The 11,996-nt window shown below is 42.2% G+C and overlaps 1 long non-coding RNA gene across 1 annotated transcript; it reads left to right on the top strand.

The window, feature by feature from the left end:
• The first annotated feature begins 2,177 nt into the window (after positions 1 to 2,177).
• Positions 2,178 to 5,007, top strand: LOC103610449. Its single transcript, XR_552214.1, has 2 exons — positions 2,178 to 2,264; positions 4,112 to 5,007. It is a non-coding gene; the product is annotated as an uncharacterized LOC103610449 (long non-coding RNA).
• Positions 5,008 to 11,996: the final 6,989 nt, after the last annotated feature.

The raw sequence follows: 11,996 nt of genomic DNA, 5'->3' as shown, positions 1-11,996 counted from the left end.
CAACCTTGTGCCCTAGAGCCTGTACTGTTTGCCTCAGTGCCGCAGCCAGTGGTTCTCACACCTGAGCATGTGTCAGAATCCCCTGGGGGGGCTTGTGAAAACCCAGTCCACTGCCCCCACCCTCAGAGCTCTGCATTCAGTAGGTCTGGGGTGGAGCCCGTGAGTTTGCATTTCTAAGAAGCTTGCAGGTGATGTTGCTGCTGCAGGTCCGGGGACCACACATTGAGGACCCCTGTTCCAGGCTGTCAATCACTTTCTCTATTGAAATTGTCTGTTGTCTCTCTCCGCAGCTAAGAGGAGAGTTCCACCAGGACAGGAGCTTTTTCTCCTTTATGTCCATGTTCCCAGATCCTAGGAGAGTAGTTCTGACAGGTGGTATGACCTCAGTAAATGTTTACTTGAATGAATGAATGAGGAAATGTTTGTGACCTGTTATTCAAGTGTGTTTTTGCCTGAAATTTCTGTGTATTTCAAGAAGAATTCTCAGATTTTTATCAGTCACATAACTGACTAGCATGTAGGGGAAGTGCACTTAATGGTTTTGTAAGGTTAACTGTTGACTGCATGATTTTCAAATACTTTGAAGACAAAAACCACGTTTACCTTAACAATCTTTGTAAAGCAGAGCACTCAGTCTCTCAGGTCATAAGTCATTACAGTCATGTGCCACATAACGACATTTCGGTCAACAGTGGACCACATCTTAGGATCGTGGTCCTATAGAGTATAAAGGAGCAGGGTGTGTCTAGGTTTGTGTGATCACACTCTATGATGTTCACGTAAGGAAGAAATTGCCAAATGATCCATTTCTCAGAATGTGTCCCCGTTGTTATGTGATGCATGAGTGTATATGAAAAGTGACTTTTGGCCTTGTAGCACTTTTGCACTTTGCTTTCCTAAAATAGCATCTTCCTTGGTGTGAAGTGACTCTATCATAAATGTGATGGTTAGAGGAGTTGTGCTACATTCACGTTCCAGCATCAAAGCTTCTTTCAAAGCCTACCAGGAGTGGAGGAGTACAGGAAAAGGTTGTGGTTTCTCATCACAGCCAGTTTTGCTCTGTGTCACCTGCGACCAGGCCTACAGTAGGAAACAAGACATTTCTGATGGCTTGAGAAATTTCATTCTGTCTAGGAGTTAAAATTTGGCTGAATAGTATTTTCACATATGTTAGTTTTCTTTTGAAATAGGCACTACTAATAGTTTTTATTATAATAGGCTATATATGAAGCTATTCAAAACCTGGATAAGAAATTTGATGCCATCCATGCAAACGTTTCAAAAATCCACCATCTCCATGTGAAATCACTGTGGTAAAATCGTGTAAGTGTTCTTAAAAACTGTTGTCACAACTGTGATAAACCTCTGGTTTCTAAAATTGCTAATCAGCTAAAAGTGATATACAACTAGGAACTGTGAGTTTAGTAAGACTGATCGAAAGTTGCCTTAGTAGCAGATAGCGGAATAAGGCTCTGCTGGAAGAAAGCTGAAGTTTAGGTCCGATAAATGCATGACAGTGACCATTTTAATGGTTATAACTATAATACCTGAAATACAATTAAAATGTAGGGTGGAAGAGGCATAAAACTTCATTATATAATCAAAGCAGAGCCTTTATTTTTAATAATACAAAGCAATGTTGCATGGAAAATAAATATTAATGTATATGTACTAATTTTATTTCCTTTTTTACTCACCCTTGATTTACGGTGGGTTTGTGTCATTTCAGAAGCCATTTGGATATGCTTTCAGAGATTAGAAGTCCTGGCTGTCTAGAAGACGTAAATCCCAGACAATGAGGAAGCAGGCGTCTCCCAGTTCATTCTCCTACCGTGTAAGTTATAGCCCAACTTCACCAGTGCGGAGGTGGGAGATGGATTCCCAGAGCATCCCCGAAGGGGGGTTTAATCAGTCAGAGGAATCCCAGGAAGCAGAGCAGGAGTCACTGGTCATGGAGCAGGAGCAGAAGGAGCGTGAGATGTTCTTCAGCCTGAGTCCTCGACGCTTGTCTGCAGATGCATATCAGCCTCCTTTCGTGCCTGATAACCCTCTGCCGGGCACTTCTTTACTGCCCTCCGGTACCAGCCCAGGGGCAGCTAAAAACAACAGCATCCTTCCAAATGCCCCAGCTTCCGGGGTAGCACCTGCAGTCCTGCTGACCCAGGGAGAGTCCAGTTCAGTATATACCCGTGAAATGAAGAGTCACTCAGTCTTCCTGGGGAAGAGACATACTGTACCATCTATCTACGGCCCTTCTGGTTGTGGTGAGTTTGCAGTGACACACATTACATATAGCACTATTGAACCATATTCATCAGCATCCTTGATGCAAGGTAGTGGAAGCGGTGTGTTTTCTTTTGAGGGATGGTTTTAGGTGATATTCGTAATGATAACTTTTATCGAGTGCCTTTTATGTGTGGGACTCTAAGGTTACTTCTGAAGCTGCTTCTGTTGTTTGGGGGAGGTCAGATGGGATGCTCCTGTGCAGCCATCCTTACAGCATCTTCACACAGGCCTTCACTAGATTTTGCAGTTGGAGTCCTGAGTCCTTGCTGGGGTATTTTACAGAAGATTCGAGGAATGAGACCGTTACTCCCTACCTAATAATATCTCTTATTACAGCATATTGAGCAGGTCAAGTGTGATGTGTCTTTCTTTCTCCCCATTGAAGCTACAAGTTCACTAGTAGAGCCTGACCCCTATGTCTCTGAGGATCCTTCAGCCTGGTCCGTCGATAAAGTGATCCTGTTTCTGCAACATGCAGATCCTCAGATATTAGGCCCCCTCGCCAACCTGTTCAGGCACCATGTAATGTACCTTTTTCTCCAGTTTTCCTAACCTAATGCCTTTGAATGACCTCTGTGCAGGCCTTTCAGTTGGATAGAGAGTTGTGTGAATGGTGGGGGCTCCCTATCAACTGATTTTTCCATATGTGAGAAAGGTTAGATCCTTAAATGGTAGGTTAATGATCTGTTCTTTCAATGGGTGTCCAAGTGCGTAATATACTAAACAGTCTCAAGTACCCAAGAGGTGATGATTCAGCTTCGCCACCCTCAGGTGGACCTCCCTTTTTTGATGACAGATACAAGGGTCCCCCGGCCACACATACACACACCTGCTCCCGGCTCAGCCCCAGGGCCATGTGGAGGAGGGGGTGACCACAAGCGGTAACAGGGTGGCCTTCTTGTTATGACACCCAATGAATCCAGCAACTGATCCCATTGGCTCTGTTAATCTTATATGGTTATTCACCATTTGTGATGCCGATACCCTCCTGCTTGCAAAGAAACCTCATGGGCTACATTTTTATAAGTTTTCTTTTCTCTTAATTTCTGGTTGTACTTAGGAGAAAAAGTATAGAAGTTGCCTGACAACGGTCGTTTTATAAGGGATTTCAGGTCTTTCCAGACAGTGATACATGATTAAGTAAAGTTTTATTTTTAAACTGGAACTTGTGACAATGAAATATGCTTCAGCAGCGGAAGTTGGTCCATCAACATAACAGGGACTTTTAGGAGGATGCTCCCTGACTATCAACTAATATTTTGGCACTGTGTACTAACAAATAAAATTTGGTCACCACATGTCCGATGTACCATTTTCACTATGGTGAGAAAATCAGTAATTCGTTTTAGTATCTAATTGGCCTCGGACAACGAAGTGGGTTTCAACATAAGCACAGCTGTGTATAGCACACTCCCAGTTTGCATTGATGTGGGTTTACTCTCATTGCCAGCCCTGCTCAGAACGTTGACTGTCTGAAATTCATTTCTTCCACTTATACTTTTTCCTGTTTGTTGGAAATATGTAGTATTTTATTCAACACCCACTATTTAAAATTAGGTAGTTTGACACAGTTCGTTTTTTAAGTTTTAGGTTAAATTTCCTTTTTCTTAAAATTCAAAGTGAGTTTGTAAGTTATCAAATGATGCATCAGTGTCCAAATTATATTTTTAATAGTTTTAATAAAGTAGATGCATATTCCAAGAATATACTTCTGGGATGAGCTGCTCTCTAGTTCTTTTTATTTGTTGTTATATATAAAGAAGTAACCTCTTTCTGATGAAATATGAGAGCATTATTAATTAGTATAATTTCTTTCTCTCTGTAGGAAATTGATGGGAAGGCCCTGCTACTACTCACGACTGATGTGATGATGAATTATATGGGGCTGAAGCTGGGGACAGCCATGAAGCTATGCCACTACATTGAAAGAGTTAAAGAAGAAATATTCTACTTCAATTGAAAAAAATGTGCGATTTAAGATTGGGCTTACTTCTAGGGGGACCAGTGCCTTCTTGGTGTAAGATCATTTTTCTGCCCTTACTAGTTTTTGTTTTGTGAAAGTATCATCTAAAAATGTTATGACAAGAATTGCAGAACTATATTACAGTTCAGTCTAGTTCTTTAAAATCCATTTAACATGTTAGTGTTTGCATATTTAAGTTGGAAGTTCATCCTTTATGTCTGCTTATTATTTTCATTGTATAGTCTACAAATATACTTCATGCAGGAAATAGTGAAAAAACTTTGGCTTTGGTTCAGTTTTACATCTGGAACCAAAACAACTAAAAGAGGAAATATCAGGGATTGACAACTTCTATAATTAAGTCCATGAGAATTTTTCCTCAGAAGAGAATTTAAAGATGCACGTGTAGATATCATCTCCCTCTCATGTGTTTTATCTGTCTGATGCTGCAGTGTCCTGTTCATGTTCTACCATTTGTTGTAAATGCCAATAAAATGCTCACCTGGGGCAAGAATGTTCATTTTCTTTTTAGAAAGACAAACGTGCCTTAGACATGAATGCAGCTATTGAAAGGATGGCTTCACCTGTGTTATTCCTTATATGTTAGAAGTCGAGATTCTTACTTAAACTTAGTCTTGTTTCACATTGTTTGTAGGAAGGTGCTGTGTCCAACTGAACAGTCCTCAGGTGTTAGTATAAATACTGTTTTTCTGTTTTCTGATTTTAAAATATAATAAAGTTAAATAACTGCAATGATTGATGTCAGAGACTCAGAATTGAGTTTACTTACCTTCCCTGTACTACACTAATGCGTGAATTAGTTAAAATTTTTAAAAAGCCACTTTAGTGGGTTTGTGGCTTTTTACATCAAATACTAGAGTTTTAAAATCTGCCCTGGTTCTGCTGGTAAACAGATGCCTAGGAGCAAAGGGCTGATCTCTTACCAGGGCCTTGAACGCGACCCCAAGGGGCCCATAAGCAATTCAATCGATGAGCTTTATCTGTGCTCCAAAGCTTTCTTACTTCAAATATTACTGATTCCGTGAGCGTGCTAGAAAATGCCAGTTCCCGCATATACCTCATCCTGCCTGAGTCATACATCTGGCTGGCAAGTCTGGCTGCTCTTTTACCATTGCGACCCAGAAGCTGTCCCCCTGATACACCTGTACTTGTCCCTCTGTCTTCAGATGGCCCAGCTTCTACTGGAGACAGTGGGGCCCTGACTGAGGCTCCAGGGTTGATAGTCAGCTGGCTGGAACGGGGTGTCAACTTGAATGATCTGAGCCTTGAGTGATTCAGTGCCCCTCTTTTTTCCTGTAAGGTTTGTACATTTTGAGTCCAGAGACTATCATGTACCTTATCTTTCCTGTGAGTTTTCCAGGCGTTTAATGTGATATTTCCTCTAGCTTTGCCTCTCAGTTCATCTTTTGACCCTCTCTAGCCAGCAGAATTTTGCACCTTGAGCTCTAAGACCTTCCAGGCACACCCAGCATTTGTTTTGTTCTTCCACCAATGTGATTTCTTATCGCTGGAATGTCTTAGAGAATATGTCCTGGAGTGGGATTGTCCAAACTTTTAAACCCAGGGCTCCATCCATCAGAGTAAAAATGCCATATGCTTATGTACTGTGCAAAATTAATACATAAATTCTGAGACTAGTAATTGGGAGGAAAAGCACTGCTTTTTCAGGCTACACAAGGGACGGTACTCACAGTTGGCTGAGCAAACAGTCAATTTCAATCCTTCCAAAGCCTAATGCTGGGACTTGCTTACAAAGTCCTCTTGGGCAGATCCCGGAGGTGAGGGAGTGCTCGAGGATAGAGAGGAGGGACAAACAGGGGCCCACCTTTGGAATGCGTGGTGGACAGTTTTCCTTCCTCTACCTCCCTGCTGTTTGCCCTGTTTTGTCCAGTTGGTCGATGAGATTGAACCTTAAAGGCGACTCTCCTGGGCCTGGCTTGTTAGCTGACTTGGTCGGAGCATGGTGTTATAACACCACGGTGAAGGGTTTGGATCCCCATGCCGGCCAGCCGCCAAAAACAGAAAAAGTAAAAGCAACTGTCCCCAGTAAGTACATGCTGAGATTTAGCTTGGTTGTTCTCCATGCTACAGGAGAGGCAACTTTAGTGTTTTGGGGTGGCCTTGTCTGCCTTCAGGGATACTGTCAGCACTGAGGGGCAATCCTTAAGAAATAACGGACCTACCTCCTCCCCTCGAACTACATCGTATATCACTGAGGTGAACATTCATGAAAGGAAGAACCTCTGGGTGCTTATGATGCAGCATGTGAGTCAGGCCCAAGTTAAGCAAGTGATGTCTCATCACGATTTGGTAATTCTGTGTCCTGCTCTTCAGCCAAAGAACCAAAGCAGTTAAGTGCATTCATTTGTGGAAATGATCCCTCAGGGGCAGGGGAGTGGCCAGGGCAGAGTTGGGGCCTCCACAAGTCCCGACCCATCTTTGGCCTCACCCCTCTGCCTGGCTTTGGTGGCCTTGGATGCTCAAGTCCACTGATGTCATGGGTGAGGTGGGGTGTACCTACTCCATTGGGTGCAAAGGCCAAGGCATTGGGAACAGGACGAATATATTACACCCTTTATATTCATATAAGGTGAGAGGAATTGAGCTTTTCTACATTTAATTATGGATTCATTATTGTTTAGTGTTCTGAAGAGCTGCACATTGTCGATACTTGTCACCATCCCAGCTCGTGTATGTTCCTTTCTGTCCTTACAGGCATGAAGCCTGGAATCAGCATTTCCCAAGGTTCTTTGCCAGTAGAGGTGGGTTCTTGGATTCTGCCACCAGAGGCACTCTGTCGTGATTTTAAATGGAGGAAGTTACGCAGAAGCAGTTTTCCTTTGGGAGCTGCACAGGACAGTCCTTAGAGCATCAGCAAAAGGCAGATGTGGGGCTTTCCAGCAGCGGGTCTCATCTTGAGATTCACCTGCTTTAGTCGTGCACGCAGCCGAGGTCATTGGTGGAGCTCTCCTGCAATCCTTGGACTCTTGGATTTCGAGAAACTTCTTCCCTCACCTTGGCCCTCTGTCTTCCAGCAGCTGTGTAAGCTTCTGATTTTGTATGAAATCACTTCCATTCTGAAGACTTAGAATGGCCCGGGTGTTCCTGGTCAAACCCTGACTTTTCCACCTTCCTCAGAAATGCCTGCCCACTGTTCTGAGGGAAAAGTAAAATTTCACAGAGAGGTGCCTTCAGATTATCTAGTGTCAGTAAACTAATGTATTTCATCAAATCTAAGACCCCTTTGATTGTAAGGTGTGTAACTGTGTAATGAACTAAATAGAAAGGAAAATGCTGCCTGTTAATCTATCACTCACCATCAGTTATACCGTGCAAACCAGTTTCATTGGTGTTAAACAGGTGAAAAAATGGGAGGCTTAAAACATGTAAAATGCTCTTTCAGAAGCAGAACAGGTGCTTTTAAACGGTTAATGCAAAGAAGTTGCATTAACTGAAGACTAGTAATGTTAAGTCCAAGGGAACAGTAAGAAAACACCAGAGCTCATCCAAGCTTTGCAACAACCATAGTACTGATTAAAACAAAAGCAATCTAATCAGATCTGCCCAAAATTCAAAATTACCAAGAAGACTTTGAAATATGAAGTGATATCCACTGTCACAAGCAGAAAGCCTCACCATAAATGTATATTTGACTTTTAGGTGTCAGCTAATTCTAGGATAAGGACATCACACGTAGCAAGATATTTAACCATTTCCTTGCATCCAGCAAGGAGAAAAAAGAGGAAGTTGGAATGATTATTACTTAGCAGATTATTAAGAGACATGTCCTCCAAATGTTAGGCATAGAGCTTGTTTAGATCCTGATGAAAAGAAGCCAACAGTAAAAGGGCATATACGAGGCACTATAGGAAAACGTGAATGCCCAGGGGACATTAGATGACTCTAAAGGGTTATTATTCATTTGTAACAATGGTGCTACTGGTATTACAGTTTTATTTTGAAGCAGAGATGTCCTTTTCTCCTCCAAAAGCGTACAAAAACTTTAAAGGTTAAGTGAGATGACATTTGGGATTGTTCTGACATAATCCAGCACGGGAGGAGGTGCAGATGAAATGGGATTTATGCCGATATCTGTCAAGGCCAATGACACATATGTGGGAGTCCATTACGCAAATCCCTCTAATGTATTTTGGAAGTTTCCATAAAAAGAAATTGAAGGAAAGTATCCAGAATATGAAGATAAACCTCTATATTGTTTTTCACAGATGTCTAAAGTCAAGGAACATTCAATCTACAGAGAATTTCAGTAAATTAATGGTAAATATTTAGACTTCTTCCTTGAGGTTGGTTAATACTGCCCCCAAACAGTTCAGCCGCCGACCGCTGTGAAACACCTGTTCTTCATGATACGTTCAAAGACAGGAAACGAGGTTGAAGTACTAGACGTAAAAGCGAAATGGTATAAAGCATAGACGCATCTCTCTGTCACCACATACTATTGGGAGGCATATGGAAAACACAGCGAGGAAGTGAAGAAACAAACACTAGAGTAATTTGCATGTGGCAGGTCTGCCATTCTGTTGACTGAAGATGCAGAGCCAAGAGTAAAGGGGCATATACGAGGCACTATAGGAAAACGTGAATGCCCAGGGGACATTGGATGACACTAAAGGGTTATTATTCATTTGTAACAATGGTGCTACTGGTATTACAGTTTTATTTTGAACAGGAGATGTCCTTTTCTCCTGCCAAAGTATAATAAAACTTTAAAACATAATTGCAATGACATCTGGGATTTTTCTGACATACTCCAGCACGAGAGGAGGTGCAGGTGAAATGGGATTGGCTTTATGCTGATACCTGTGAAGGCCAATGACACATACGTGGGAATCCATTATGCAAATCTTTCTAACGTATGTTGGAAGTTTCCACAATTAAAAAAAATTGAAGAAAAGTACCCAGAATATGAAGACCAAGCTCTGTATTTTTTCCCACAGAAGTCTAAAGTCAAGCAACAGTCAATCTACAGGGAATTTCAGTAAGTTAATGGTCAATATTTAGACGTCTTCCTTGAGGTCGTGCTCTCTCCATTTAGTCATTCTAGTTACTATCTCTCTACTTGTATTTCCTTTCCAGACAAGGGGATCTATTTACTCCTTCCATTCCTTTCTCCTCATATGTAATCCTCTTGCATATACCTACAAAAGCCCCTCATAATTCATATTTGCTAATATATCCTGTTCCCATGTTCACAAGTCTTCCCCTTCCTGGAGAGTCCACTAAAGTCAACATCACCGTAAATACTGTCACTACCAGGTGGCTTCCATTTATCATAAGATCCCTGTTTCCACCTTGGTTGTTGACACACTTTGGAAGAACATGTTCTTTACCTTAATTGTCCTAATCAGCCGTTGTCACCTCTTGCAGGGTGATGGAGACAGAAGGGATTACTCAGAGCCCATTTATCCAGAGCAATGAGAGTCTCAAAGGTGACTGTACCCAGGGAGAACTCTTTCAAGGGAGAAAGGCCCCAGGCACAGCTCCGTATCAGGTTTTCTCTCAGTTTTTATTGTGCGGGCAAGAAAGTTACAGAACATACACAGGGGGTTCATCAGTCATGGTGAAAATATGAACAAACTGGCTACATGACAATTTTCATTTAAGCAGGTATAACTTAAAAATAGTTCAAGTAATCTACCATCAATAGGATTCATAAAACTTAGCTATGTGTCATACAAAAGAAACAATGGATGATCGTCATGGCAATGCTTAGTTCCCTCAGAAACTTAAAGAAACACCTGAGGGTAAGATGTGGAACATTCCCCAACCACTAACTACCAGAATAGCCTTGAAGATTTGAGCTCACGTTCTTTACCATCATTTAGGTTTAGCTGCACCAAGGGAATCTGCCCCCAGAGCAATCACTTTTGCTGTGTTTCAATTCTCTTATCTACATCAAAGTCTTTAGTCCTGTGAAAGTTTTTGGTTTTTCCCAATCTTAGCATTTCTATGTGTATTTTTTAAGAGTTGAGCTATGGCTATAACTACAGGACATTGGCCCTGCTAAACTAAGGACTCTGGTCCTACCATGGTACAGCTTAGTGTAAGGACTTTGGGCCTACTCTGCTATAGGCTATGGCCGTGTGAAACACATGTGTTTTATTGATGTCAGTATCCTTCGCAAGCCCTTGACACATTGTTAGCTGTTGGCACGACTGTTACATGATAAGCTAGACTGGCTTTTGGAATTGGAAATTCAGAGCATTTGCCCCACCTGCCCTGACTTTTCCTCTTGTTGAAGTTTTACAAATAAAGCATCTGCCAGGGAAGGGTACTTTTGGAGGAAACATGAAGGCTCAGGGTATCCTAGGCTGCTTTTAGTGACAGATGTAACATCCATTATGTTCCAAATACACTAGGTGCTTACTTCTTCCTCACTATCCAAAGCAGGTGTCCCTCTTCACTATGGTGATTTGGGGACTGAGAGTCCTTCCATCTTGTGGGTCCATCATCTGGTAGTGCCTCGGGGTCATTTGATTCCAGGTGGAAGGTGACACATCAGTGCTCTTCCCATTCCATTGGCTGAAATGCAGTCACATGGCCATACCTCAGTGGAACGGTGGCCGGGACTTGTGTGTGTGCTCACAAAGATGAGGAAACGGGTCTTTGGTACGTAGCTGGCAGTCTCGACCATACGTCACCTTCCAAAGAGCAGAACATAAGCCATTGATACCTTCTTTAAGGTTGTCAATTTCCTCGTGTCACCTCAGTTTCCCCATCACACTCACATACTTGGCTCCCCTTAGCCTCCTTCCCTGCTTCATTTTCTCCATGTCACTTGAACTTGTGGTTGGTTATATTGTTCGCAGTCCTGTACTGTCCCTACAAAGGATATTGCATCCTCTCCAGGGCCGGGACTTGCAGTTCCTCCCTGAAGGCACAATCTATTGCCCGCCCCATCGTTACGCTTCAACCTGAACCCTCCTATGGCCAATAGGACATGAAGTGGACTTGAAGAATGCCACGTCCCTGTAGAAGCTCTGCAGTGGCATAGATCATCTCTCTCATTCCTCTCCCTCTGCTATGAGAATGGCCGGCACCGAATCGGGACTGCTCCTTCAGACTGGGTTGTGGACCGAGAAGGCACGTGGGGGTGGGACAGAGGCATCCTGTCGCCTCCTTCATATGACGTGAGCAAGAATGGATATTTATGGTTGTAACTCACTGGGATTTGAGACTCAGTACCATGGCCAGAGAAGAAACGCGTTTACAGGTTCAATAATGATCAGCTCATGACCAACTGTGTTTCTTCTGTATGACCACCCACATCCCCAGTTCCATGTGACTTTGAGGCAGATGAGACTTGTAATTTCATCTGTAAATATGTAAGTATGTGCACTTCAAAGATAAAGTTTTTAAACAGTAATCACAGCATTATCACACTTTCAAAATTTCAGACTTTGGTGGAACACCAAAGAATTAAAAAGTTCAATGTTATAAAATCATAATTGTAGACAAAAGTAATTAGTTTTATTCTTCCTGGAAAAGTACCAGGGTATTTTAAATTGGCACATAACTGATTATACATATTTGTGGGATACAGAGTTGTTTATGAGTATATGTGCACAGTATGTGACGATCACATCAGGATAGTTGGCATATTCGTCTATTAATCAGTTTCTAACACCATTTTCTAACAAGAGTAACTGGGTGTCCTTAGAGAAATGGCTGGTTCTAGGACTGGGATGTGGAATACACAAGGTGA

This window comes from Galeopterus variegatus, unplaced genomic scaffold, assembly GCF_000696425.1.
Source record: "Galeopterus variegatus unplaced genomic scaffold, G_variegatus-3.0.2 Scaffold11164, whole genome shotgun sequence".
In the NCBI taxonomy this organism is placed as follows: domain Eukaryota; kingdom Metazoa; phylum Chordata; class Mammalia; order Dermoptera; family Cynocephalidae; genus Galeopterus; species Galeopterus variegatus.
This window is presented reverse-complemented; position numbering and strand designations above follow the sequence as displayed.